The 25,568-nt window shown below is 47.5% G+C and overlaps 1 long non-coding RNA gene across 1 annotated transcript; it reads right to left on the bottom strand.

The window, feature by feature from the left end:
• Positions 1 to 1,163: 1,163 nt before the first annotated feature.
• Positions 1,164 to 15,395, bottom strand: LOC140629727 (uncharacterized). Its single transcript, XR_012027533.1, has 4 exons — positions 15,304 to 15,395; positions 14,039 to 14,206; positions 11,242 to 11,339; positions 1,164 to 2,479 (listed from the first exon to the last, which is right to left on the bottom strand). It is a non-coding gene; the product is annotated as an uncharacterized lncRNA (long non-coding RNA).
• Positions 15,396 to 25,568: the final 10,173 nt, after the last annotated feature.

Genomic DNA, 25,568 nt, shown 5'->3' on the forward strand with positions numbered 1-25,568 from the left:
TTCCCAGAAGACATTGTAATTTTGAGGCTATGAAGCAACTCAAAGTGAACTTATGAGGTGTTGACAAGTAGAGGTCATGGGGGGATCAGCTTTTTATTGCATAGAAGAGCATCTTCTATAATCAGCTGGAGGCTTATCTGCAGCTGGATGTTGCCTAAGAGTGAAAATGTTTCCTCTCTTGAGCAGGGCAATGTGGAACTTTTCTACACCAGTCTTTTTAAACAGAACCCTATTATTGTTCCTGTCGTCATCAAATTAATTGATGAGAGTTTATAGTTCTTGGAAGAAAGAAATAGAAATTCTAAGGAAGAGACGGGAGATGTAGAAAGCCCTTCTAATGACACATAGGAATGAGTAAAGTTGAGCCAGGGGAACGTCCTGGAACCAGCCTGAAGGGCGGGCCCAGCAAAGTGTCCCAGGGCAACTGCTTTTGGCATTCAGATTTTTTTTTTCCCAAGCTCAGGTCTGAGGGCCTCTCAGCTACAGAGCCCAACCAGGCCACAATGATTACACAAATCACAAACATCTAGTACCAGCCCAGTCAGGCCCGAGCCCAACTTTTTCTGAATAGTAGAACTTGCACATTTGAGGTCAAGCTCTGTTGGACACAGAGAGGAAGGGTATTTGGGAAAAGACAGACTTTTTCCAGAAATTCTCTGGCATCCAGCCCTCTCATCCCCCCAAAGCAAGGCATCACCACAAAGGCTGCTCAGATACTAGGGAAGCTTTCTAGATGCAATCCACTCAATCACCTCAAAGTACGCTTTGGCTGCGTCTCCTTGTGCCTAGTGCTGAGTTAGACACTCAAGTAGGGGTTGGAAGGTAATTGAACTTGGCATTAACCCTGTGTTCTCTGTGTGAGGGAGTTGAACACTTCTGTGTTCTGGGCACTGTGGATTCAGACTGGGGGTTCAGAGGTGAGGAAGACTTCCCTCTACTGGGGGGGGGGGTGTTCACAGTCCATGGGGAGACAGACAATGGGTCTGGCTTGACTGTCCTGCTGCCCTAGGGCTGGACCCCACCTGGGCAGACCCTGAATCCTGACCCACTTGCAGTGGTCACTCTACCCTTGCTGCACTATTATTATACCCTCTAGTAATCCACTGGCTGCCTGATGGGCCAGCTGGTTGACCTAGCTGCCAAATAGTAACACATCTTGATGATTGAGTTTGTTGGTACCTCCTGAAACATTGTTATTGAGGCAAATCCCTAACTCATGTAACCCTAATGGAGGCCTGCCTGAACAGACCTCTGACTGATGGCTATGCAAATACAAGCCAAAGAGCAGGCTAAAGTGAGTGCTTAGAACAAGGCCCCAGGAGAGCTCAGAGGGACATTTGAATAATGTTGGGAGCAGTGTTTCCCAAATCCTGTGAGGTGCTCCTCTAAAACAAAAAGATTTTGTGGACAAATAAGTTTGGGAGGGACACCTGGGTGGTTCAGTCAGTTAAGCGTCTGCCCTTTGCTCAGGTCATGATCCTGAGATCCTAGGATCAAGTTCCATGTTGTATTGGGCTCCCTGCTCAGTGAGGAGTCTGCTTCTCCCTTTTACTCCACCCCTCTCCCTGCTCATGCTCTCTCTCTCAAATAAATAAAATCTTAAAAAAAAAAAAAAGTTTGTGGGATAGTTCATACTCTAGCTAGCTTCCCCCTTAGCCCTGGAACACACTGAAGGCTCTGAGACTCCTGGATGAAGAAACATTACTTTTCTAGCCCATCCTCTGTGGCTACTTAGCTGTGTCAATGTTTCTTAAAATGAAACGAGAGGGCACTCATCCCAGAATCTCTCGGGGGTGCTTGTTGCCAATACAGAATCCCCAGCCTTGCTGCAGACTTTCTGAGTCAGAATCTCTGGAGCCCAAACCCAAGAATCTGCTTTGAACAAGTTCCCAGTTAATTGTGTTGTGTGCTCAAGTCGAGAACCCCAGCTAAACCTTCCTTGGCCTTGGCTTTTTCTCAGAGTGTTGTAAAGATCAAGAGATAAACTTGAGCAAAAGATTAGTCAGAAAGAAACTACACACTTCCCAACTCGTTCTATGGGGCCATTGTTACCCTGATAACAAAACCAAGCAAAATTCAGTACAAGAAGAAAAAAATAGAGATCAATAAAAATAATGACTAGAGATATAAAAATCCTCCACAACACACTAGCAAATCAAACCCAGCAACATATCAGAAGGATTAGATACCATGATCAAGTGGGATTTATCCCAGACATGTGAGGTTGGTTTACCATCCAAAAATCAATGAACGTAATACAGCATATCAACAGAACCACTGGACCAAAAAAATGGCACAGAAGTTGGATGTGCACATGGAGTCAAGGAGGAGTTTCAAATGACCTGATTCAGAGGACGAATTGCTGGTGGTAGAAAGGGTAGGATTTCTCAGGAGTCCAGTTCTTGATAAGTTGGGAGGAGATGGTACCTGGAGCATATGGAGCCAATGGTCTTGGAGAGGAATAGTGACACTCTTCCAACTGTCATAAAGAAAAAGAGAACTTGGTACAAAAGGGGAAGTGGGAAAGTGAGGGTACTCCTGAGGAATTGCTCTTGTATCCTATTTGACATTATCTCCTCGCCTTTTCTTCTTTCTTTCTATAAGCATTTATTGAGCACCTACTGCATGCTCTGACACTGTTCTAGGTCCTGAGGATACAGCAGGAAACAATTTGTTTTGCTCTTTTCTCCAAAAACATTTTATTAAGAAAAATGTTAAACATACAGAAGATTTGAAAGATTTTTATGTGCGTGCTCATATACCAATTAGATTCTACGTTTAACACTTTGCTCTGTTTGCTGAATCTTGTATCCATACATCTCTCTCCACCTACCCACCCACCCACCCTTCCATCCTTTAACTTTTTTGAATCATTTCAAAGAAAGTTGTGGACATCAGTATCTTTTACCCAGAAACACTTTAGGATGAACATAATTAATGAGAGTTCAGTATTTGTTTATCTCTTTTTAGGTAAAATTTATATCCAAGAAATGCACAGGTCTTAATTATACCCGAATCTCAAGGATGAGTGAATTTGGACAAATGCCCACAGCTGTGTAGTAACTCCAATCCCTATCAAGGCACAGTATGTCATCATCACCCCAGAAAATCCCCTATGCTTCTTCCCAATCTCTTCCTCTCCCTACCCAGGTAACCATTATTCTCATTTTTTTCACCAGAGATTAGTTTTGCCTATTCTAGGACTTTGTATAAGTCAAATTGCATTATATGTACTCTTGTGTGTCTAGGTTCTTTTAGCCCAATGGGAGATTCATTCATAATATTGCATGTATAGGTAGTTCATTCTTCTCATTGCTAAGTAAATCCCCTTATATGATTATACCAAAATAAAGTATTTATTCTTATTTTATAGTCATCAGAACTGTTTCTAGCAATGAACATTCTTGTGGTCATATATATATATATATATTTTTGGACATGCTTTCATTTCTTTTAGGTGAATACCTAGAAGTAGAATTGTTGAGATGGTTTGTGTTTTAAGAAACTACCAGATCTTTATCCAAGGTGGTTGAACCATTTTACATTCCTTCCAGGAATGTGTGAGAGCTCTGATTACTCCAGTGCCAACATTTGATGCTGTCAGTCTTTAATTTTTGCTATTTTGGTAGGTGTATGTTGGTGTCTCATTGTGATTTTATTCTTCATTTTCCTAATGACTAATAATGTTAAGCACTTTTTCCTGTGCTTCTTGGTCATCTGTATATTTCCTTTGTGAAGTCTTATTCAAATCTTTTGTCTATTTTAAGAATTGGGTTCTCTATCTTTTTATTACAGAGTTGTAGGGGTTCTTTATATATTCTGTATACACGTCCTTTGTCAGATATATTTTGCAAATATTTTCTTCTAGCCTGAGGCTTGCTATAATTTTCTTAATGGTGTATTTTGATGAGCAGAAGGTTTTTATTTTCTTTTTAAAAAATATTTATATATTTATTCATGAGAGACACAGAGAGGGAGAGGCAGAGACATAGGCAGAGGGAGAAGCAGGCTTCTTGCAGGAAGCCCAATCTGGGACTCGATCATGGATCCTGGGATCACACCCTGAGCCAAAGGCAGATGCTCAACCGCAGAGCCACCCAGGAGTCCTGAGCAGAAGGTTTTTCTATTTTGATGAAGAAAAATGTATCAATCTTTTAAATATAGTTATTTTTTGTAGTCTATTTTAAGATATCTTTGTTTACTGCTAAGTCTTAAAGATATTCTCCTATATCTTCTTTCAAAAGCTTTATGATTTTAGTTTTTGGTTGAGGTCTATCATTATTTTGTGAATGATGTGAAGGAGAAGTTGATGTTTCTTTCTTTCTTTCTTTCTTTCTTTCTTTCTTTCTTTCTTTCTTTCTTTCTTTCTTAGATTTCATTTATTCATGAGAGACATACAGAGAGAGGCAGAGACACAGGCAGAGGAAGAAGCAGGCTCCATGCAGGGAGCCTGATGTGGGACTTGATCCTGGGACTCCAGGATCATGCCCTGGGCAGAAGACAGGCGCCAAACCTCTGAGCCACCCAGGTGTCCCGAAGTTTTTTTTTTTTCCATGTGGATAGCTGGTTCTACCACTATTTGTTGAAAAAACTTTCCCCTTTCCATTGAAAAGCTTTGGTGATTGTATAAAAAAATCAAATGACTAGTTTAATTGTTGGTCTATTTCTGGGTTCTCTCTTCTATTCCATTGATCCATTTGTTTGTCATTGTGATAATACCACAATGCCTCGATTACTATAGCATTATAATAAATCATGAAGTCAGGTAGGGTAAATTCTCTAATTTTCTTCTTTTTCAAGAAGCTTTGAATATTCCAGATCCTCTGCATTTCCATAAAAATTTTTGAGTCAACATGTGAATTTCTACAAAAGAATCTGCTCTGCTGGAATTATAATTGAAATTGGGTTGCATCTGTAGATCATTTTGGAGAGAATAGACATCTCAATATTGATACTTGATACTGAGTTTTGCCAATCCATGAACATATTTCTCCATTTCCTTAGGTCTTCTTGAATTTCAAATTTCTTTCAGCAATATTTTGTAGTGCATAGGTTTTTTAAAATTTTTTTATTTTCCCAGTTTATGTCAGTTTTTAAAAATATATTTTATTTAAATTCAATTTGCCAACTTATATATAGTATAACATCCAGTGCTCATCTCATCACGTGCTCTCCTTAAGGCCTGTCACCAGTTACCCCATCCCCCCACCCTGTAGTGCACAGGTCTTATGCATCTTTTGTGAAACTTATTCCCAAGTATTTCATGTTTGTTTTTTGTTTTTTTTTTCATGCTGTTGTTAAATGAAATTTTTCAAATTTCATTTTCTAGTATTGCAACAGAGCTGGAAGCCAGAACAGTAACAGGAAGGACAGACTTTCAGGAGGTCCTAGATGTTGGGACATGGAGATGGGGGAGGTGCCATTGTTTGCAGGCAACTGCAGAAGGGCTGAGGGAGTGACAAACACGTTGATGTGACCGGAGGGAGGTCAGATGCACGATAAAGCATGGAAGGCCAGCTTCCTTTCCCTCTCCTGTTCCCAAGAAGGGAAGGCCTTCCTCAACTTCCTCTTAGGAGAGGAAGGGCAGGCCAGTGCCAAAACTGGGGTCTTGGGAAAGTGTTCTTGTTCTCCCTTCCCCAACTTTCTGAGCTGCCTCAATCCAACCAGCCCTCTAGGGGGCGCTGCTGCCACCCTGGCCTGGGAGGAGCATGGCCCTCTGTGGTACATTCTGTCCTCTGTATGAGAGGCTGTGGTGGCCTCTGGTCCTCAGCTGGCTCAGCCTGTAGGGAAGACATGGAAGCAGAAGCACCTAGGATTTACTGGGCTCAAACTATCACCACCACACTCCTGGGCTGGCTGTCTGCTCTCCCCTACCTACTGCCACCCTCAAGGTTTCTCCAGCCCCATTTCTTCATGTCACCCCACCCAGTTACAGAGGCAACTGCCCACACCTCTCACAAAGGCCAAAACTTCCACGTCATGCTCTAAGGAAAGATTCTCAAGAAGCAGAAACTGAACAAACCAAAGCTCCACCCATCCTGGGTTCTGTCCCCCATCCATTAGGAAGGGTGGGTGAGAGGAGGGAGGGGAGGAAGTCACAGGGATAGCCCTGTTGCTAGGCAAAAGGAATGTTGGGGGGCAGTGGCAGTGCCAAAGGGGGCTGTCACCCCTCTGTATTCTCCACAATGCCCCTCAAGCCCCTTCCAGGAAAGGTGTACCCACCGTGCTTTGAGACAATGTCAGTTCTGTAACAATGAAACCCCCAAATACATTGCTTCCGTCTTACTAATATACCAGTTCTGAGCAGTAGTTCTGGGATTGTGGGTGGCTTTCCTCCAATGCAGTGATTTAGAGACAATTTAGAGACCGGGCTTTTTGCATTTTTGAAGCCCTACCATCCCCTGGTCTAGCTGTCATCCTTGGCACCCATCTAGGAGGAGGGGAAGGAAACCCTGCAGAAGGCATAACCACTTGGCGAAAGCCTTGGCACAGAGGTGACACCCTTTATTTACTTTTGCTCACTTTCCATTGGCAAGGACCTATTGTGGGGCCACAGTTCGACACAGGGAGCCTGGAAAAATGTGGCTCCTGGCTCCGCAGCTCTTTCCCAGGGACAACTTGACACTGGAAAGAAGAATTTGGATTTTGCTGCCCCTGCCACTGAGCCCTGCTGAGTTTTAACCAGCCTTGAGAGCTTGTTCTATAAACTGTAGAGGGCTGTTTGGATTTGACAAACCCCTTCCCAAGTGTGGATGTCTCATGATTTTCCTCTGTCTCAGAAGTTGCTTTCCACCTCACTCAGCCACCCCCTGCACCTCCTTCTAGACACTTTGCCTAAATCTGACTCCAAGAAGCTAAATCAGCTTCCAAGAAGCTTTTCAGGGATCTTAGTATCCACACTGAGGTCTTCCATTCTCTGAGCACCCTTTTTGCCATAAAACAGGAGCAGGAGCAACATTTGGGAGCAGATCTCCCCCTTCCTCATCTGCTCACAATGTTTGAAATTCTCTCAACTGAGGACCAAGGCTTTCTCCTCACAACTAACACCAAGGCTTCAGACACAGGTGCCTTGGGAAAGAGGACAGAACTCTCGCACACTGCAGGTCCATATAGATCCTTCTAGAAGGGAGGGAAGGAGACAAGGGTGCTCTGGGCTTAGGGCATGGCCAGTTTTGGACCAGATGTCCCCTGCTTTGCTGGTGTCTTAGCTAGTCTCCTCAATCATATATTGAGCATCTTCAGCTTTTTCTAAGCAAATTGAGGCTAATTAAATAGCCTGTATTTGTTAGTGCTTACCACGTACCAGGGATTGCTAAGCACTTTTTATGAGCACTATCTGATTAATCTTCTTAACAGTCTAATGAGGTAGGGACTTTTATTTGATCCCTGTTCTACAGATGAGAAAAGTAAGTCTCAGAGAAATGAACTTTCCCAAGGTCACAGAGCTAACTATTGATGGAGGCTGGGTTTGAACCTAATTATTCAACTTCAAAGTTGGCTAATTCCTTGTGCCTCTGTATCCCTATTCCCTGGGACACCCGGTGTGGCAGAGGCACCCAGTACTCACTGATTAGCCATGTGCTCCTCCACACTTCCTTGCCTTCCTTGTGGTCATGTGACTAACTCTGATCGGTGGGTTGTGAATGGAAGGGACATATGTCATTTCTGGACCAAAGCATTTAAATGTTGGACCCTCCTGTTCTTTTCCTGTTAGTGGTGAATATAGGGGCCATGGCTTGAAAGGGAGGAGCCCCTAGAAGGATGCAGCTTGGATCAGCAGGCCATTGTACAAAGGACAGCTGACCTGGAGAGTTGTCTGACTTGTGTGAGTGAGACACATCTCTGTTGTGCTAGAGCCCTGAGATTGAGAGATTAATTTTTTTTGAGAGATTAATTTTTTACTGCAGCTCACTATGGCTGTTTCTGACTAATATACCAGAACAGAATTCCAGACACATCACTGTTGTACCCACTTGGCTACTGAGAACAGAGAACACCAGACATGTTGTTATGAGAGTCCCAGAGTAAGCATGGGGCTGAGGGGACTGCCCCAAGACAAGCCACCAGAAACAGATGGGAGAGTACTGAAGGTCTCTCTGAGCCCCCACATAGCAGAGACCCCTGGGGTCTGGCCTCCTGCTCTGCTTCCTCTTCCACACGGCATTAGGCTTTTCCCTATTGCTTCTTTCCCAAGCTGCTCATTTTTGGCACAGCTTCTCTGTGTCCACACACCGCACCCTCCCAAAGCTTCCAAACACTAAGGCCCAGATGCCACTGGCTCCTCTCCAGATGCTGGCCAGAGTGCCTGGAAGTCTCTGAGCCTCATATTGTCTTTTAGATGTATCCCTGTGGATGCAGAGCTCTTGCAATCTGGGCAATCACCACTTTCTGGCCCCCACTGACTCTGGAGCCATGGGCTGGGAGTGGCAGGCAGGAAGCCCAGGGTAGGGCTGCCCATTATCAGGTCAGGCCTGGGGAGAAGGAGGGGGTCTCAGGACCCTGGGCTGGCTCCTGCCTGGGCCAGGACAGTGAGAGTGTTCACTCCTCATCCAGACAGTTCTCAAACGCTCATCTCCGAGTGTCTCTGTGGGGAGGACCCTGTATGGGTGCTGGGGGAGCACAAAGCCAAGAGGCTGTGGCCCTGCCTTCCAGGAACTTCTATCCCATAGGCTCAAATAGGACATTAGCTATGGAAAAATCACAACACAGGGGAGTATAACAGTCAGGGATTTTTTAGTTATAAGTAACTGGATGTCTAGATAGAAAAGGTTGTGTGCTTCTCACTTCTGAAAGTGATTCAGATTCAAATGTAATTTTCTGGAATGCTAATTTTTTAAAAGATTTATTTATGGGGCAGTCCTAGTGGCTCAGCGGTTTAGCGCCGCCTTCAGCCCGGGACCTGATCTTGAAGACCCAGGATGGAGTCCCACGTCAGGCTCCCTGCATGGAGCCTGCTTCTCCCTCTGGCCTGTGTCTGTCTCTTCTCTCTCTCTCTCTCTCTCTCTCATGAATAAATAAATAAAATCTTAAAAAAAAAAAGAACTTAAAAAAAATCTTTAAAAAAATTAAAAAAATATAAAAGATTTATTTATTTTGGAGAGAGCGAGAGTGAGCAAGCAGGAGGAGGGGCAAAGGGAGAGAATTTCCCAAGAAGATTCCTGCTCAGCGTGGAGCCTGATATAGGGCTTGATCACACGACCCATGAGATCAGGACCTGAGCCAAAACCAAGAGTCAGATGTTCAACCCACTGAGCCACCCAGGTGCCCCTGAAATACTATCTTCTTTTTAAACACTATTTTTTGAAATAATGTGTGTGATGTGTGTGTGTGCCAAAATTAACATGGACTCTTTAGATGTTCTGATTGCAGAATTCAAAGTAAGTTTATCAAAGCTGACATCTTTATCTTTTTGTTAGCCCCCTAACTTCTCTGTTACCTTAAGTCCATGCTTTGAGTTAATCAAACTGAACCAACTCAAAAAAAGAGTATTTTGTCCCCATGTCTAAAAAAAAATCCAGCTTCAGACTCGGCTGACTCCAAGGCCTTGTATGCAATCTGCCTGGCTCTGCTTTTCTTTGTTTTGGCTTCATTCTCCTAGGACTATATTCTGTGTTTGTCAGTCTCACCTGAAAAGATGGGTCCATCTCCTGGTCATACCAGGAAAACCCTGATTTAACTGACTCTGGGTCCCAGGCCTGATCCTGAACCAATCTCTGTTGGGGATGGGGATGGGGGTGTTGAAGAGAACATGTGATGCTTTGGCTGCTAGGCCTGGGTCATAGGCCCCTCTCTGGATACTTGGGTGCAGTCAGCTTCTTCTGGATCACATGCCAAATCTAGGGGAAGATTGGGGTGCTATGATCTGAAGGAAGATGAATGAGGAGTGGGGTAACAGTGCCTACTGTTGACAGAACAATGAAATGTGCCCTCTGAAAGGTATGAACCAGGGGCTGTGGGAGTTCAGAGGAAGGAGATGTCTCTTTTATTTTTATTTTTTTAAAGATTTTATTTATTTATTCATGAGAGACACACAGAGAGAGGCAGAGACAGGTAGATGGAGAAGCAGGCTCCCCGCAGGGAGCCTGATATGGGATATGATCTCCAGATTCCCGGATCACACCCTGAGCCGAAGGCAGATGCTCAATCACTGAGCCACCCAAGTGTCCTGGAGATATCATTTTTAGTTAAGGGGATCAAGGAAGGCTTCATGGAAGAGGATGCATCTGGGTTGGGCCTTGAAGGATGACTGCCATTTGAATGTTAGATCTGGGGAGTTGGAGAAGAAAGAAGATTCTGGGCAGAGGGTTAGCATAGAGAGGAGCAAAGGCTGAAGCTGAAAGAGGGAAAGGCTTGAATGCCAGGTCAAGGGGTATGGATTGAACACCAGGGAGGCATTCATGCATGTTTCTGGAACCAATGATGGAGTCATCAGATGTGAGCTCCTGAGAGCTGATACTGTTTGTCAGAGGGGGCCTGACCCCTTGTCCTTCCCCATCCCCTTGGGTGCCCACAGATCCCTTCTCCTTTGGTTCAGCTCAGACAAGGCTAGAGTTTTCCAATAGAAAAGCTCACTGAGGGGATCCCTGGGTGGCTCAGCAGTTTGGCGCCTGCCTTTGACCCAGGGCATGATCCTTGGAGTCCTGGGATCGTGTCCCACCTCGGGCTCCCTGCATGGGGCCTGCTTCTCCCTCTGCCTGTGTCTCTGCCTCTCTCTCTCTCTCTCTCTGTCTCTCATGAATAAATAAATAAAACCTTAAAAAAAAAAAAAAAAGAAAAGCTCACTGAGAAACAGGGAAAGTGAAAGCACCAAGTGTGATTATAGAGCTTAGCTTTTTCCTCACAAAGTTCAGAAAGCCCGAGTACCTCTTACATCCCCCATACTCTGGGCTTCACCTCCTCTCTCCCACCCTGTGAGCTGAGCCTGAGGCTGGGGTGGGAAGAGGGCAGAGGTGCCCACGCTCTGGGGACCTCAGGCTCTCCTACCTTACCCCTGTCCTGCCCCAAATAGTACCTGCTCCGCAGCTGCCCTGGCCTGGGATGAGCAGGTTACCCTCAGTTCTCATTTCTCAGGTCCTCCCCTGACACTGCCCTCATCAGAGATAACTCCGAGATGTCTGCCAAGAATCAGAGGAAATCCCTCCAGGGTAGGGTCATGGACCAGCCACAGGTATGAGCTTTGGAGTTAGTCAACCTGTGCTTGAATTCCATTGCCAACCCTTAAGGACAAGACATGTAGCCCACCTGAGCCTCTGCTTCCTCTTCAGCAAGATGCCACAAAGAAGCTCCACCTCACGAGCTTGGTCGGAGGATGAAATGTTTGATCCGGGCATAAGGTACATCTGCAATAAATGGTGGCGATGATGATGGTCAAAATGAAGAAGATGAAGGAACCAACCAACCAACCAACCAACCAGGGGGAGAGGAAATGACCAGCAGAGTCTGGTCCCTCGGAGCAACTGAGCTTAGACTGCGCGTGAAGCCATGTCGCTGGGCAGACGCAGGCCAAGGGAGGCCAGGACAGGGTGCAGGGGCCGAGGGCATCCAAAGCAAGCTCAGGATGGCTGGAACAGGCCTGAAGGATGAGGTGAGGCCAGCCGGCAGGAGGATCAAGGCTCAGGCCAGGGCTCTCCAAACTTTACTGATACCCTTTCAGGAAAATAATTTTAGGCTATATCCCCCCAAATGTATTTATTTACTTATTTATGTCAGGAACATATACTATTACACTAATATAGTATGCTCACTGTGAAATTATATATATTTTTATAAAATTACACATAAAATGACAATTTTAAAGAGATTTCAATAAGAAACAAACGAATTATGCCTCATCCATACAACGGAACACAACTGAGCTATAAAAAAGAATAAAATCTGGGATCCCTGGGTGGCGTAGTGGTTTAGCGCCTGCCTTTGGCCCAGGGCGCGATCCTGGAGACCTGGGATCGAATCCCATGTCAGGCTCCCAGTGCATGGGGCCTGCTTCTCCCTCTGCCTGTGTCTCTGCCTCTCTCTCTCTCTCTCTCTCCTCTGTGTGACTATCATAAATTTTAAAAAAAATTAAAAACTAATAAAATAAAAATAAAAAAGAATAAAATCTGGGACACCTGGGTGGCTCAGTGGTTGAGTGCCTGCCTTTGGCTCAGGGCATGATCCTGGAGTCCTGGGGTAGAGTCCCACATTGGGCTCCACGCAGGGAGCCTGCTTCTCCCTCTGCCTATATCTCTGTCTCTCTATCTCTGTCTCTCATGAATAAATAGATAAATAATCTTTTTTAAAAAAGGAATGAAGTCTTGTAACTCAACAATAAGAGGACAACTGAAGTTAAAAATGGACAAAAGAGGGGTCCCTGGGTGGCTCAGCGGTTCAGCGCCTGCCTTTGGCCCAGGATGTGATCCTGGAGTCCTGGGATCGAGTCCCGTGTCAGGCTCCCAGCATGGAGCCTGCTTCTTCCTCTGCCTGTGTCTATGCGTTTTTCTCTCTCTCTCGAATAAATAAATAAATAAATAAATCTTTTTTAAAAAATGGACAAAAGATTGAGTAGACATTTTATTGGAGAAGATATACAAATGGTCAATAAGCACACAAATATGCTCCGTTTCATTTTTATCAGGGAAATGCAAATTAAAACCACATGCGATACCCCTTCACACCCTCTAGAATCAAAAAGATCATAACAAGTGCTGTCGAGGATGTGGGCAATTTAGAATGGTCATCCACCACTGGGGAGAATGTAAATAGGTGCCACTGCTTTGGAAAGCAGTTTCATAGTTTTTTAAAAAGTTAAACAAAAACTGATCACGTGTCGCAGCAATGCTTCTAGGTATCTATCCACCCAAGAGGAATTAAAACATGGGCACCACAAAGACTTGTCTGCGAGTGCTCATAGCAGCATCATTCACATTATAAAAACCTGTGAACAGGGGATCCCTAGGTGGCCTCACAGTTTAGCCCCTGCCTTCAGCCCAGAGTGTGATCCTGGAGTCCTGGAATCGAGTCCTACGTCAGGCTCCCTGCATGGAGGCTGCTTCTCCCCCTGCTTGGTCTCTGCCTCTCTCTGTGTGTCTCTCATGAATAGATAAATAAAATCCTTAAAAAAAAAAACAACAACAAAAAACCTGTGAACATCCTAATATCCATCAGTTTGTGAGTGGATAAACAAAATGTGAAATACCCATACAATGGAATACTACTCAGGAGTAAACTCATTAAACATGCTACCACATGGATAAATCTCAAAGACGTGATGTTTAGTAAAAGAAACCAGACACAAATGACCATATGAAATTTCCAGAGAAGGCAAGCCATAGTGAGAGGAAGCAGCTCGATGGTTAGTGGGGTGAGGGGTGGGGGTGAGGATTAAACTTTAAAGGACCCAAAGGAACTTTAGGGATGATGGAAGTATTTGAAAATCGATTATACTCAAAACTGCACAATTCTGTAAGTTTACTAAAAATCATTGTACAGTATACTTACAGTGGGTGAGTTTTGTGCAAATTCTATCGGCAAAGCTGTTTTTAGTATATGTGCTCCTAAAGTGAGCACAGTGAAGCCATTTTTTAAAAAAAGATTGTCTTTGGGGCACCTGGATGGCTCAGTTGGTTAAGCATCTGCCTTTGGCTCAGGTCATGATCCTGGAGTCCTGGAATCAATTCCCACATCTGTCTCCCTGCTCAGTGGGGAGCCTGTTCTCACTCTGCCCCTCTACTGCTCATTCTCTCTCTCTCAAATAAATACATACAGTCTTTAAAAAAATAAAAAGATTGTATGTATGTATGTATGTATGTATGTAGTTAGAGAGTGTGTGTGCAGCGGAGAGAGGCAGAGGGAGAGAATCCCAAGCAGACTTCAAGGCTTAACCACCCAGGCACCCCATAGCCAATTTTTTTTTTTTAGCCATTAAAAAAAAAAAAAAAGCAAAATGAGGAAGTTCATCTGTATAGAAAGTGGAAAAGGTAAAGTGTGAGTATGCTGCTGTCTACACTTTTTAAAAAAGAAAAAGTGTGCATAGATATGTTGTATTCATGTTTATACTTACACATTTATAGGATGCATGTCAGATGGACTTGCTTGTATATGTATAGCTTCTCTCTGGAAGGATACACAAAACTGATGGTGACATTAGGGGGCTTGGGGTAAGGAACTGCATGGCTGCTGGACAGGAGGTAGAGGACTGACTTTTGCACCTTTACATTCTTCTTCTTTTCTGAAAAAAATTTGTAGTAAAACACATATAGCTTGAAGTTTACCATCTTAACCCTTCTGAGGTATCCCGCTCAGCGACATCCTGCACATTCACACTGCTGTGTAGTCCTCCCGCTCTCCCCCTCTAGGAGTCACCCACCTTTCCAAGCCAGAGCTCTGTGCCCACTAAACACCAGTGTCCCCACTCTAGTCACTTTCTAGAAGTGGAATCCTCCAACATCTGCCTCTATGTCACCGAATACTCTCACTGAGCATAATGTCCTCGAGGTTCATCCATCCTGCAGCAGGTGTCAGAATTTGCTTCCTTTTTTTTTTTTTTAATTTTCTTCCTTTTTAAGGTTGAATAATATTCCACCGCATTTTATATATACCACATTTTGTTTATTCTTTCATTTCTCCATGGACCCCTGTGCTTTCACCTTTTGGATACTGAGAATAATGCTTCTACCCAGATGGGTGTACAAATCTTTCTTGGAGACCCTGGTATCTACCTTTCTCAGGTGAGAAAGATACTTAGAATATGTGAATACCTAGAATATGTGAATATACTACATGTTTGAAAGAAAATTTTTAAAGGATGAAATACAAAGAAAGAGACTAGGAAGTTGTACTATTTCTCCCCACATCTCCTTCGGAGGCCCAGAGAGCAAGGGCGCCCTTCGAGGAGGAGCGCTGGCGGGGAGGGCCGAGCGGGGCGGGTGGGGGCGCGTCCTCTCTGCAGCGCAGGGCAGCGCGCGTACCCCAGGGGTCCGCAGGGCGGGTGTCGCTTAGTCCCCGGAGGCTGAGCGCTGCTGTGCCCTCGCCGCGCAACCCCCCGCCCCCGGGGCGCCGGGCCCCCGCCGCATTCCTGCGCCGCCTGCTGCCTACCGGGTGACTCAGGGCGCAGGCAGCCGGGGAACGCCCCGCCGCGTCCCGGGCCCGCAGCCGCTTTTCCTATTTGGAAACTCTGGAGCCGCCTCCGCGCGCACCAGCCAGCGCCGGGCTCCTCCCGGCCCCTCGTAGGCGGCTCGGGAAGGAGCGCAGGGGAAGCCTGGGGACCAGCGCCCTTTCTGCAGGGCGGTGGGGGTGGGGTGGCGGGAGGGGAGGGGGACGACCCACCGGCCCTGGAGAGGATGGGTGCCTTCTTCTCCCTTGTCCCCAGTTCAAGAATCCCGAAATGCCTGAAAGCCAGATTTACAGGATGGCAAAACCTGACCCGAAAGGACATGTGACTAGGTTGCAGTCCTTATTTATCCCACAGAACGTGGTGCTTACAGATTTTACTGCGGAAATGCACCTGAGTACAAGATGCTGTCCCAGGTCCCCTGGAGGAGCTACATAATATACAATCGATGCACTGATTTTCCTTTCTAAAACCAGAGAATGGGGCACCTGGGTGGCTCAGTGGTTGAGCATCTATCTGCCTTTGGCTCAGGTCGTGATCCCGGGGTCCTGGAATCGAGTCCCCACATCGGGTTCCCCGTGGGGAGCCTACTTCTTCTCCCCCTGCCTCTCTGTGTCTCTCATGAATAAATAAATAAAATATTAAAAATAAAACCAGAAAAAATCCAGATTCCAAAACCCATTGGACTTCCAGAAGTTTATGTTTATTTTTTTAATTTTTAAAAAAAGATTTTATTTTATTTATTTTTTTAAAGGATTTTTATTTATTTATTCATGAGAGACACACACACACACACAGAGAAGCAGAGGGAGAAGCAAGCCCCATACAGGAAGCCTGATGTGGGATTCAATCCCAGGACTCCAGGATCACGCCCTGGGCCAAAGGCAGGCACTAAACTGCTGAGCCACCCAGGGACCCCTAAAAAAGATTTTATTTTATTTTATTTTATTTATTCATGAGACACACACATACACACACAGAGAGAAGCAGAGGGAGAAGCAGCTCCATGCAGGGAGCCCTATGTGGGACTCGATTCTGGGACTCCAGGATCAGGCTCTGAGCCTAAGGCAGATGCTCAACTGCTGAGCCACCCAGGCGTCCCAACTTCCAGGAGTTTAGATGAGACACTGTGGGTCTGTGCTGTGCCCATTTTATGGAGCACCAGAGTCAAGGCTCAGAGAGCTGGGGCACAGCTGAGAATGGGCTGGCAGTTGGAGTCTGAGTTGCTCTCTCTTCTCTGACTTGCCTCCCCCAGGACTCTGTCCACTTTGTGTCCCGCCTCCTTTCCTGTCCCTCCTCTGGGAAGCTTTTCTGGATCTTCCCCCCCCCCCCGCCCCCCCCCCCCCCCCCCCCCCGCCAGCCAGAGCTGATCTTTCCCTCTGGGGTCTCAGAGCCCAGACCCATGCCTACCACTTATGGACATTTGTTGGGATACAAGAGAAGGTGGTGATTAGCAGACTGACCCGAAGCTCCAGGTGCTCAGGATCTAGCCTTGACTTGGCCACTTGGCAGCAGTGTGAGCTCTGACAGGTTACTTATCCCTCTTGTGCCTGTTTCCTCATCTGTAAAGGGGCATGTTAGTAATAATGTCCCGCAGGGTTGGTGTGAGAATTAGAGAATGTGACCTGGTTTGGATAAAATGCAAGACACCCAGATTACATGGGACTTACCTATGCTAAGAAAAATTATTTATTTACTTGAAATTCTAATTTAACTGGGTGTCTTATATTTAAATTATTTGCCAAATCTGGCAACTTTAGTCTGGCACAGAGTTAGTTAGTCCCTGGTGTATGTTAGCTGGTTTTTTTTTTTTATTTTTATTTTTTTGTTAGCTGGTATTTTAAAAAAAGATTTATTTATTTGAGAGAGAGAGAGAGAGAATGTGCATGCATGAGCTGGAGGAAGAGGTAGAGAGAATCTGAAGCACACTCCCTCCACGCTGAGCACAGAGCCTGACCTGGGGCTTGATTCCCAGGATCTTGAGATCGTGACCTGAGCCGAAACTAAGAGTTGTCCGCTTAACTGAGCCACCCAGGCACCGTGGTTAGCTGGTATACTAATAATAAATGTTGAATGACAAAAAAAGCTTTTTATCATAGTATTTGTATGTGCCTCGTCTTTCCACAGTAGATTAAAAGCACTTTGAAAGTATTCATTCATTCATTCATTCATTCATTCATTCACTTAAATAACTTAACAGTTATTTATTGGGCATCTCCTACATGCAAATCATAGTTCCAAGCTTTGGGGATAAAGCAGTGAATCAGAACGAGTCCCTACCTCATGGAGCTTCCAGTGTGACAAGGAGAATGCATATTAAGCATGAATTACCCCATGTGATTAATAAGCATTGTGACAAGCCCCTAGGAGACATCTGAGCTCTAAGGACAAGCTGGGTGGGCACCCAAGCCTGAGACTTTTCCATCTTTCCCCTCCCACTCCTGCCCTGTTTCCTGCCTGGTGGGTGGCTGGACACGTGCTAGGGGACACGGAGAGATGCTGGGACAGGTGCTCCTGATCCCTGGGAAGGAGAGTCAATGTGCACAGTGCTTTCTACAGCAGTGCTGATCCCCGCCCCCAGGCCATCCACACTCTCCTCATCCTCCCTGGGAATGGGGTGAGGTAGGAGGGGGTCAGGTCCAGCTTGGGAGAAACTCTGCCTGAGATCGAGGTGGATCTAGGCTGAATCCAAGACCTCATCTTTAGGAACATCTCCTGTGTGTTTGTCCAGTTAGCAGGCTCTGGGTGGGGGCTAAGAGAAGGGGTTTGGGGTGAACTGGTGTCTCTGGAGAGGGCATGTGAACTCGTGATGTCAGTGGAGGGGAGCACCTTTAAAGATCAACTGTCTTGACATTTGGTGGATGAGGAAACTAAGCTCTTGAGAGGAAAGTGCCTTCTGAATGTCACACAGCTCTTTCCTGGTGGAGCTGCCACCAATACCCAGGCTGACTCCCAGGCCAGAGTCCCTGCCCTGCCCCCTCTGGGCCGCAGCCCCCATGGCGTTCACCAACCTTCTCCCCACTGGGAATCCCCAAGGAGGGGTCACCTGGGAGCCAACGGTCTGCCCTTCTCCCACATCCCCCAGGCAAGTTTCTGGGCAGTTCAGGCTCCAGGCCTCTGTCAGCAGCTCGGAGCAGGGTGGCCGCTGAAAGCCAACCTCAAACAACAAACGAGAAATTTGGCCTTGAAAAAGTTTCACTTCCCAAATCTCACCGTGGTGGCTACACTCTGGGCAGGGATCTGATATCTCTAATGCGCTCTCACCAGCTCCTCTTGAAAACTCTGAGAAGTTTGGCTGGTGACCTGTCCAGGCTCACCGAGGGCAGGGCCCTCCTCCCTTCTCCCCGGTGCTAGGCACCGATTCAGCCCCCCACCCCCACCTCTGCCACCCAGAAGTGGCTCTGTGAACATACACACCCCCATCCAGCCCAGTGGTCCCCAGTCCTCTGTGTGTCCACACTAGAGATGTCCATGACAGACAGGACAGAGTTTCCACCTGGATAGTGTCCCCTTTGTCTCCTCTCTATGCCCACATCCACTGCCTTAGTGAGGACCCTTGCTTCTCTTTCCCAGTGGTCTGGGATCACATGAAGTCCTGTGGCCTAATGTGGAGACTGCCATCAGACAGCCCAAGTTCACCTGGTGCCACCACTCCTAGCCATGTGTGGCAGTTCTAAAACATGTCCACAGGGATGCCTGGGTGGCTCAGCGGTTGAGCGTCTGCCTTTGGAGCTGGGCGTGATCTCAGAGTCCCGGGATCGGGTCTTGTGTTGGGCTCTAGGCATAGAGCCTATTTCTCTTCCCTCTACCTGTGTCTCTGCCTCCCTCTCTCTGTCTCTCATGCATAAATAAATAAAATCTTAAAAAAAAAAAACACGTCCACAAATTCTTTGGCACTGCACCCATTGAGAACTGGGGTCTGTGTCTTCTCTTTTTGAAGCTGAGCCAGCCTTAGAGAGAGTATGGTGACAGTAGGGCAAGATAGAAGTGCTGTGATAGGGCTTCCCAGGCGAGGTCGGGTGGACACTTCAGCTTCCTTCAAGTTCTCCAGGGACATTCATCATTGGAGCTCTGAGCTGCCATGTGAATGGTACAAAGTCTACCATATTGTAAGGAAGGCTGCACGTAGGTGCCAACAGTCCCGGCCAAGGTCTGTGCTGCCAATGAGCATCAGCTATAGACAGTGGGGGGAGCTGCACTTAGAAAGGGATGAGCCGGGGGTGCCTGCCAGGATGCTGGAAGCTCCTCAATCAGGGCCCGCTGAGGAGTGGAAGCTTGACTGGCCCTATGTGGCTTGCAGGCCCAGAAACTCAATGTTATTATGATCTTCGGAGATGGATGGGTTTGGAGGGCCAGAGGCCCCCCCCCCAAAATCTGAGCTCATAATAATGAGAGGCTTTGGCTCTGGGGGCTGCCCCCACCTCTTGAGTCAGCACCCTCCCTTCCTATGGGCTCCAGCGTGGGCAGAGTGTTCTCAGGGTCATCGGGTTAGAAGGAACCAATGATCTGGCCTGTTAAAGCACACCCACTCTCTAATCTATGTTTCCTTTATTTCTTTGTTACTTAGCTTCCAGTAGAGTAGGAACTTCATGAAGGCAGGAGCTTATAGGGGTTTATCTGTGTTGAATTCTACTACATCTCCAGTACTTACAACAGTGTCTGGCACATAGTAGGTGCTCAGTAAACACTCACGAGGGAAGTAAATGGATGGATTGTGTGTCTGTTACTGTGAGATCAGACCAACTGTAGACTAAGCACTGCTTGCTTCTCTGTGAAATGCCCCATGGATGAGGCCTATCCATCAGAGGCATTGGTGGTGACTAGAGAGGGTGGAGTAGCGCTCATGCCGAGTATGTTGCTGAAGCTCAAGTGGGGATTATGGGGATTGTCAGCATTATTGGCTGTCACAGGTTGAGTCTCTTCAGACCAGGAAGATAAATCCAGGCTTCCTGCTGGCCCTTGGCCCAGGCTCCATGAAGATTCCCAGCCTATGAGCATATTTGGGCTTCTGGGCCTCCAAGCAGAAGGGGCACCTCCTTGGAGTTCCCATAGCCACCCCCCTCCCACCTTGTGTTCCCCAACACTGGCTCTGGCACACTGATCACTTGTCAGTCTGGGAAATCCCACAGTTTGAGGACCGGGCCTCGCCCCTTGTATCCCAGGGTCTAGCCCCACTCCTGCCCAGTGAGCGCTGGGGAACGGACAGTGAGGGGATTGAGTTGGTCAGAGCTTCCCCTGAGATTGTCCTATACCTTCCCATTCTTCAGATTTTGACTGGAAACACCAGAGCTTCAATCTGTGACACTGTAAGGATTACTGTTCTGTAACAACCAAAATGGTGGGCCACAAGGCCAGTATCTTCTCTGTTTCCTCCCCAAGCTGGAGCTCCATGGGAGCGTGTCGGGAGGAAGGTGGCAGTACTGTTAACCAGGTCCCACCTGCACACAGGGATAAGGTAGTCATGGCCCTCTGGGAGGCACCTGCTTTCTCCCCAGCAAACACAGCGGGGAGACTGCAGGGGTGCCTGATGGCTAATCTAGTGACCCAGGCTCCCCACCGACCCTCCTCGTGGTTGAGGAGCATTTCTGCACCTGCGCTGTTAGGCAGTGCCCCTCTGCTGCCCACAGAGGTTATCTGTAAAGGAGCAGGGGTGGGGAGACAGGGGGCCTGCCCTCTCTGGGCCCTTCAGGTACTTGCATCTGAGTCTGTGCAGCCTCCGGCCTGGCTGGGAGGGGACTCCCTCCCCCAAGAGTGGGGTAAGGAGGGAGGGGGCTTGGGGAGATTGTTCTGCAGTTCTAGAAAAGCTCGTTTTAACCCCTGTTCCAAGCTAGTTAACTTCTGCCCTGCTGGGGACCCTTCCTCCCTCCACAGTGCCCTCTGCTACCGCAATGCACGGTTTCCACATCCTTCTCTTCCTGTCACCTTGCTGCCCAGCTGGCTCTTTCTTCTACCTCTGTTAGTTGAGAGGTGTGCCAAATGTCAGCTTGGCCCACCTCCCTGTCCAGGCCTCTCTCTCGAGCGCTTTGCAGCCCTTTCTGGGGACCCTGGGGTTCCAGGGTATCCCCTCCACTTCCTGGCCCTGGGGAAGACTTCCCAGCATCCCCCAAGAGGAGGCAGCTCCGGGCTGGGAGGTAGAGGTGGGCATCCTTCTGGTTTTCCTATCTGTCTTAGAAACCATTCCTTGTCCCCCTTCCTCCCTCAAGCCCCTGGATCATTTGAATATGCACGATGAACCGGCAATCTCCCAGGCCCCTGCCGGCAGGTGCCAGCATCCACCACCTCCCCCCCACTCCCCTGCATTCTGGGGGTGCTCACTGCCTGCCTTCCACCCCAGCCTCCTCCCCTGTGACTCTAGCACTCACACCATGCCCCGTCAGTACCCCAACCTCCTCACCTCCAGAAACGACTTTCTCCATTCTGCCCAGCTGCCCACTCCCACAGTCACAGCCTAGACCTGTCCTCGGTGCTAACAGTACCATCCCTGGATTTCCACCCTGCCCACGCCTCTTATCCTTCCAGCTCACCTCCTCTCAGTAGGCTCCTTCTATAACCCCCCACCCAGGGACTCTCCCATTCACTCAGCGGCCATCACCCTGCCCTTGCCTTGAGGTCCAAGGTCTACCACTTTGATTATTGCAAAAAACCTGACTCTTGTTCCCTGCCCCTCCCTTGTCATTTTTGCCTGACAGAGCCTAACGGTGGCGGAAGCCAGCTCTCTGCTTTCTCCCCACCTGCACGGAGACAAGGGAGGTGCCTGAGACCCCCCCCAACAGTCTGCCTGGGCACACCTTCCCTCGGATGGGCCCTCTGCCGCGCCTGGAAACTGCTCCATTTTCCTGGTGCAGACAGGGACAGAACTGGTTGGGTGTTGGTGGGGTAGAGAAAGGATAAGGTGGACTTAGAGATTTTTGGCTGGAACAGGAGGGTGTGTGGTGGTGCCCGTTTGTTTTCTGAGATGGGAAAGATGGGCTGAAACAGGTTTGGAAGAGAAACCAAGGCTTTTTGCAGATGGTTCTGACAGTCTTGCCTCCCTTGTAGATCTTTTTTTTTTTTTTAAGATTTTATTTATTTATTCATGAGAGACACAGAAAGAGGCGGAGACATAGGCAGAGGGAGAAGCAGGCTTCCGGAGGGGAGCCTGATGTGGGAATTGATCCCAGGACCCCAGGATCATGACCTGAGCCAATGGCAAATGCTCAACCATTGAGTTGCCCAGGAGCCCCTCCCATGTAGATCTTAAGCCAGTGAAGGTCTTCCACCATTGCTGCCTCCAGCTCGGCCTGTGATTTCATTGAAAACCTCCATCGGGGGCACCCAGGGTGGCTCAGCGGCCCAGGGCCTGATCCTGGAGACCTGGGATTGAGGCCCATGTCAGGCTCTCTGCATGGAGCCTGCTTCTCTCTCTGCCTGTGTCTCTGCCTCTCTCTCTCTCTCTCTGTCTCTCATTAATGAATAAATAATATCTTAAAAAAAAAAGCCCTCCATCAGAATGCATCAGCTCGCTTCCCCAAACCCTTTGAATGCGTTCACATCTCATTGTAGAATGAATCCAAATGTCTACAAGCCTTTTTCATAATCTGGCTGCTGGCTTCCTCTTCTCCCTCCATCCTTTCCACTCCCTGTTTTACCCCCATGGAGCTTTCCAGTCGTCTAGCTATCCAGAGCACCTTCTTCTGCTTCCCAATGCCCCAGGCACTGTCCCACCCTAGTACCTTTGTACCTGTTGTGCTCACAGCTTGCCATGCTCTTTCCATGGCTGGTGACTTCCCAGATGTCACCTTCTTGGAGGGCCTTCCTTGACCACACATCCAGGGCAGCCCCACCAAGTCACTCCATGTCACTCCCTGTCCATCCCCGTGTTGGTCATCTCTTTCACAGAATTTATCATAATCTAAGGCCACCTTGTGGATTTGAGTTTATCCTTCCACACACCCTGAGAGGGGGGTCTCGTGGGTCCTGCCTGCTTTATGTTCCAGCCCCTGGCACATACTAAGTGCTCAATATGTGAAGATGACTCGTGATATGTGGTAGGAAAATCACTCTGGAAACTGGCCTGCGCTGCACATGGTAGGTGTTCCACTCCAGCACCACTCTCGGCATGTAGTAGGTGCCTAGTAAGTGCTAATAAATGAACTCATATGCCACGAGGCAGGATTTAGGGTGTGAAAGAAGTGCCGACAAAGTGCCAGGAGTGGGTATTGCTCATTAGAGAAGCAGGGGGAAGGCTTTGCTGCCCTGCCTGCCCTGCCCACTTTGCCCCTCACCAGTTCCTCTCTGGCTCAACCCCAGATGTATCACATTCCCTCCCAAGTCCTGCTGGTCTGCCTCCAGCCCTTGGGTCACAAAGCACCTCCTTCCTAGGTAGGGTAGGATACCTCCCGAAGGGCCAGCTTCCACTGATCCCTCACAGAGGTGTTCAGCAATTACCTGATACTTTCACAGACATTCAGACCATGGGAACAGCTGAGGACAAGCATGATGTCTCTGCCTTCCTGAAGCTTACACAGATCAGTAATCAAAACATTCACTTTCTTCCAGAAGGCCTTCTCTAATCTCTCCTCCCCAAATCTGGTGCCTCTTCTCTGACCACCCTGTGCCCCTCCCCCTGTGTCCCTCCTCCAGTGCCCTTCCCCCACTATAGGCCCCACCATATACTGTGAATTTCCCTGGGGATCTGTCTCTACTTACAAGACAGGAGGACCTAGATTCATGTCTTTTCCATCTATTAGCCTGACTGGCATGGCTCTTAGTTGTAATTGTACTTTTGGGTTGCATTCCAGGGGCTGAAAAGTTGAGGTGTCCCTGCTGAGGGCCATAATGAGGCAGAGCCGCCTTGTCGCATGAGTGCCTGTGTGCTTAGGAGACTGTGGAGGGCAGGACGGTGGGGTGAAGAGGCATGTGAGTTGGTGCCACATCTTAGACGGCTGTATAGGTTTCAAATGGGGTTCTGTAGGACTTGTCTTACTAAGGGATATGTCCCGATTTACTAAACCACCAAGGAACCACGGCCTTGGTCACATCTGAGGCCACGTCTGACCAAGTTGTCCCACTTTCCCAACTACCTGGCTAAAAACTTATAATAGTTTAAAACTAAGTGTGACTATCTCACACGGCAAGTGCCTGGCGTGGGGAACCTGTTAGGCCACCAAGAGGTTAAGTAGCAGTTAGAGGCAATGTCATGAGTGACCTATCCATATAGGGTGGTAAAGGGAACTGGGATGATTTGGGGACATCCCTAACCTTTGAGGCTGACGTCATGGTGATAACCACTCACCCACAACACATCTCGTGGTGCCAGTTCTCCATAGAGGTGGTTGAGGTCCCTAATGCAGGGCTACATGGTTGATACTCTTGTGAGCATGCAAAAGGAACCAGAATAGAAATTAGAACCATTTCAAGAGCTGTTCATTTTTTAAAATTTATTTTTCTAAAAGATTTTATTTATTTATTGGAGAGAAAGAGAAAAAGAGAGAGAGAGAGCAAGCATAAGCAGGAGAGTGGGAGAAGCAGACTCCCTGCTGAACAGGGAGCCCGACGTGGGGCTTGATTCCAGGACCCTGGGATCATGACCTGTGCCAAAGGCAGATGCTTAACCAACTGAGCCACCCAGGTGCCCCAAGAGCTGTTCATTTTTTCATGTAACAAGTATGTATCTACACCCTCTTGTATAGCCAGTTGCCAGAAATAGCAAACCATATAAACTATATGTGCTCATGAGTGGGATGGTGAAGAGGGGGCAGGGTTAATCTCATGTGGAGCGGAGTATCACAAAGGAGGAGGTGTTTAAGCTGGGCATCAAAGGATGGACAGTGTGATCATGAGGTGGAAGGGCATTCTAGAAGAGGGAAGAGCATGCACAGACACTTGGTATGAAAGAGCAGGGCTTGTTCAGGGGTGCAGTGGACAGTTGGATGTGGTTCCATTTATCAAGTCCTCCTTGTGTGCCCAGTGCTGGACCACTTCATTCCATTGATCAAGCCCATCACCCTCTAAGGTGATTTTTGTAGATGAAGGTGCTGGTGCTTAGAGAGGTTACATAACTTGTTTCAAATCCCAAAGACAGCAGCAGAGCTCAGGTTCAAACTCAGATTCATCAGATCCCCAAATATGTGCTCCTAACCACCATATGGAACTGCCCCATAACATGATATAGGATCTGAGGAGCCAAGGGTGGCCAGCTGGACTTGATTCTAGAAGGCAGAGCCTCCCAAATGCTTGCCATTTGCACTCCATCTCCAAGAGAACTATCATGGTTTTTACTTTGTTAATGCTTGCCTTTAAACGTTTTAATTTTAAAAAATTTAAATGATTTTTCTTGATATATAAAATACCTATGAGGAAGTACACAGATCCATTAATTTTCACTCTTGTTAAAATCAGTAATTTTTCACCCAAGTCAAAACCAGAATATTCCGAGGCCCTTAGCAGCCAGCCTCATGCCTCCTCCCAGACACAAACCCACTGACAACCACTCTCCCGG

Source organism: Canis lupus, unplaced genomic scaffold (genome assembly GCF_048164855.1).
Source record: "Canis lupus baileyi unplaced genomic scaffold, mCanLup2.hap1 Scaffold_102, whole genome shotgun sequence".
In the NCBI taxonomy this organism is placed as follows: Eukaryota; Metazoa; Chordata; class Mammalia; order Carnivora; family Canidae; genus Canis; species Canis lupus.